This window comes from Leopardus geoffroyi, chromosome A2, assembly GCF_018350155.1.
Source record: "Leopardus geoffroyi isolate Oge1 chromosome A2, O.geoffroyi_Oge1_pat1.0, whole genome shotgun sequence".
Taxonomy (NCBI): domain Eukaryota; kingdom Metazoa; phylum Chordata; class Mammalia; order Carnivora; family Felidae; genus Leopardus; species Leopardus geoffroyi.
Genome location: NC_059331.1, coordinates 143,259,427 through 143,263,939, shown reverse-complemented (window position 1 = coordinate 143,263,939; position 4,513 = coordinate 143,259,427). Strand labels below are relative to the sequence as shown.

At 37.2% G+C, this 4,513-nt stretch overlaps 1 pseudogene; it reads right to left on the bottom strand.

Annotated features, from left to right (window-relative positions):
• Positions 1 to 1,255: 1,255 nt before the first annotated feature.
• On the bottom strand, positions 1,256 to 1,804 carry LOC123607283 (annotated as a pseudogene).
• Between the last annotated feature and the right edge of the window lie 2,709 nt (positions 1,805 to 4,513).

The window sequence follows — 4,513 nt, the reverse complement described above, 5'->3', positions numbered from 1 at the left end:
GTTATTTGGCTTCATTCTCTAGTGAGAACTCTCTCCATTGCTGGAAATAATTCTTCAACCACTCAGGCTTACATGGTCCATACAGCACACCATCTGAAAAGGAAACAGACACTGTATCTCCCAACTTTTATATTAATCTGCTCAAAAGATACCTTATTCAACATACTTGAGCCACATGCATACTCCTGCACCAAAACCTTGGTCCAGGAATATGGTGTGCTCTAATTGACTGGTGTAGGTCAAGTGTTTTAGTACTTGTTCAGGAAGGGCAGTCCCAATAGAAAAGAGGTGGAGAAGACAAAAAAAAAAGTAGCAGATACCTAAAACAATTTTGCAAGTATAAATATATTGTTATCAATATTCATTCATTCCTCTGTTCATGGACCATATGAAACAACAGCTGTGTACAAGCAATAAAAAAAAGGGTCCTCTGGGATTATATGGGGTAAATACTTGTTATAGTTGAAGACATAAATAACAGAGTGTGAGCTTAATATTGGAATTTTCAAGAACTTACGCTTCAAGGCTAAGATGGGAATTATGAAATAGTTTTGTAGGGTGGCTCTGATTTCTCTCTTTTCATTTATTCCCTGTACCTCCTGCTTGAAATGGAGATAATTATACACAAACTTGTGAAACATTGCCACAGTACAAATTAAAATACAAACAAACAAACAGACAGACAAACGTGTTGTAGCAGTTTGCTGGTCTTGGCACCAGGGAATGAATAACATGAAATCACTGGTTGATTTCAAATGAAAGTAAAACATTCAAGCCTGCCTCTGGCTATTTATACAAAGATACAGAATAGAGTTGACATAGCAAAAACGATACTTGCTTTTGCCAATCTGTAATGCCTGTACAATTCACTTATTAGAGTTCCTTTTCCATCACTGAATAGAGAACAATTTATGTTTAAGTTGCTAAGATCAGAAACTGTAGAAAGGCAATTATATTTCTGATTTGTCAATAATATGCCAGCAAAGTTAAAGCTGCTTCCATAGCTTAGTTTGTTAAGATATTTATATAAAATATCTCCATATTGCAGTGTATTTATAATGTAAAAAAATAATGTAATATATATACATCATATATGGAGTACAGAGTAGGAGAATACACTACACTCTTTATTTGTACATACCATATATATTTTCACTGGAGAGTTTACAATTCAGTGAAAGATCATAAGGGTTTGCTTGAACATTTTTTTTCCGTTTTTACTTTTATTTGCATTTATTTTATACAGAATTTACTCTCAGGCTGTAAGTTTTTGTTTCTCCAATTTCTTCGGGGATATCTTTTTCTTCTGTGCAACCTCCTCTTCTAATTTAGGAATCATTTGCTCTTTTTCAGTAAGGATCATCTCAGCGTGGCAGGCAGAGCTCATGTATGGGTTAATCTGACTATGAGCCCTATAAATTCTATGCCACATCTTGGGGGCTTTGTTCACTTGGATGTACTCAGTGACCAGAGAATCTACATCTAAACTCTTAAGTATATCATTACTCTCTGCATTTTTAATCATGTGCAGTAAAAATTCAGCACTCTTTTGGCCACCGACCCTGTGTCCAGCTCGACTGTTCAGCCTAGGCACACCTATCAATTCCACCATTGTAGCAACAGAATTGTACACATTGCTTCTGCAAAGTGACATCCCTCGGATACTTAGCGGCTTTTTGGATATGCATATACCCTTGATGGCCTGGCAAGTTTCAAGTGTGTTCTTAAAGTGAACACAAAGATGTGAACCTCTTGATTTGCATGATTTTGTAGGATTTTCTGGGTCAGGTGAATAGCAAACCATTTTCAGAAATCACCTCAGGTCATTTACAGGAAGAGCTGCTTGAACATTTGATTACTGACAATATATAGAGAGAACCTGTTGAACTTAAGTCATATTTCCAATCTGAATAAAGAAGGATTTATTTTATCTGTTTATAAAGTATTGGAAATTATTTTGGATATTTACCTACATGTTGTGCAAAGTGGATCTTTTTGTGGTCACCCCCTGTTATATATCAGGCCAATTCACAACACACAGTATGAAATAAAGAACTGCTTTTACCAGGGGGAATGCTAAATGCAGGTATTCAATAAGAAGAGAAGGTACATTTTTCCCAATCCTCTCATTAGTCACATTGAAAAGCATACAAGATCAAGGAACTTTTGGATATGCAGTGACTTCACTGCATTTCACTTTTCATAGTAGAAAGGGGTATCCTATGACCTTTACCTTCTTAGAAGACAACTTTTTCAGTTGGGAATGATAAGATTACCGGGGCTCCAAGCAGTCTCAATGTAATTCCAGATGTTTAGAGTTGTTGCCTGGGAAAGACATCTACCCATTACCTGGAGTGCTTTGGGACCCATGGGAAGTTGGGTTCAGGAACAGCACCTCCAACCAGGAGAAGGAAGACACTAGACCTTGGAGAGAAGCAGAGTTTGGGTATATCTGCTTCTTTGAGAAGTGGGTCCCAGGTTGCAGTTGGCCCATTGTTCAGGTAACATTATATTCCTGGGGTCATCCCCAGATAGTACTGCTTGTCAAACTACGTAAAAATGTAAAACATTTATGATATTTTGATAAAATTTGGAAGTAAAACTTATTCTAACTGATTAGCATGATCTTTTCAGAACTCAATGAAATTTGATATTAAATTTGTATATAAAATATTCAAGAAAGATAGCAGTTGTGATATCATTGTTTTTAATTTTCTCAAATGCTCTATAAAATCTGATTGGATGGGAAGACCAAAAGTCTTCTAAGCCTGAAGTAAAGGCATTGTTGGCAAAGCTGTATGATCCCAAGGAATAGAGTCTTATGGAAAGATATGAACAAGATGGAAAACTTTGAAATTTTACATTTCCCTGACTTATTTTCTAGTGGAGGCAACACTTTATATTATCTACCTATAAAATCCTTCTAATAATTGCATTTTTGATGATTGTTGCACAACTTCACAGGAGCATCCTGATTCTGTTAATAACCAATTCCTATCACTTCTTGTTGCTTCTATACCAGTGTTTTTGAAACTGGGTGACTTTTGTCCCCTGGTGGACATTTGGCAATGTCTAGAGACATTTTTGCTATCACACTGGGAAGGCAGGTGCTACTATAATCTAATGAATAGAGGCCAGAGATGTTTCTAAACATCTTACAATGGCATAGGACAATCCCAGACAAGATCTGGCCAAAAATGTGAGAAATCCTATTCAACCATAGTAGGAGTTCCTATGTTAGTTTTCCATGCTCTGAAATGATTTATCACTAACAGAAGCTTAAAACAATAAAACAATATCTATTATCTAAATTTCTATAGATTAAAAGTCTGGATGTGGATTAGCTGGGTTCTTCATTTCCTGCTCAGGGTTTCACAAGACTGGAATCAAGATGGTGGCTTAACTGCCAAGCTCCAAGCTTCCAAGATCCCTCAGGTTGTTGGCAGAATACATTCATAATGGCTATAGAATCCATGGCAAAGATGGAGGGAGGGAAAGGGGAGGAGAGAGGGAGAAGGGCAGAAAGAGAGAGAGAGGGAGGGAGAGAGAACACCTTTTCTTCTTTGAGTCCTAGCTTTAAGGAAGCCCTGTGCCCTCTTATAAAGGACTCACTAAGTTAAGACAGTATAACTTGAAGTCAAGAAATGATTAGGGACCTTAACTGCACCTGTAAAATCCCTTCTCCTTTACCATAAAACATGACAGAGGTATCCTATCATCTTTGCCATATTCAATTGCTTAGAGATTCAAGTTACAGATTCCACCATCATTCAAGGGGAGGAAATTATACAAGGGCACTGGAGGTCATCTACGGCTGTGGGTACCACAGTTCCTGTCATAACCAGCTTCAAGAGGAGACAGTCATTTTGAACCCAGCCTGTGGTTATTTCAAAATGAATAGAGGAAATAGGTTTTAACTGACAGATTCCTTGTATTGTTTTCCTGGCTTGTGAAGTGAGAGTCATTATGGCAGACAGGGACAAGTAAAATCTCTGGAACTACCACCAACCCTTGTCAAAATAGTAAGTCAAAATAAAAATATCTGCAAGATGCAGGGACGGTGAATCCATTTACATCACCTGCCTGGCCTGTGTAAAGTCCAATGTGTTTGGGAAGTTCAGAGTAGGTTTTCATAAACTTAATGAGATAGTAATGCCAATTGCAGCTGCCATACTGGATATAATATTTTATTGGGGAAAATACTCAGAGCCCTGGCACCTGGTATGTAGTGACCGACCAGCCAAATGCTATTGATTACGTTACCATAAGTAAAGAAAATCAGAAGCAGTTTCCATTATGTAGCAATGACAATAGGACATCTTTATTGTCTTGGTCTTATAAGATTATGTAGAGGACTTTTAGTCTTCTTGACATCCCTCATAACAACTTGCTGATCCATTACATTGCTTTATGTTAGTTGGATCCAGTAACTTAGTAAGTAGCAGGAATCCTACATGTTTTACTGTTAGATGTTTCCAAGAGTGTGGTAAATAAACCCTCAAAAATTTAAGAC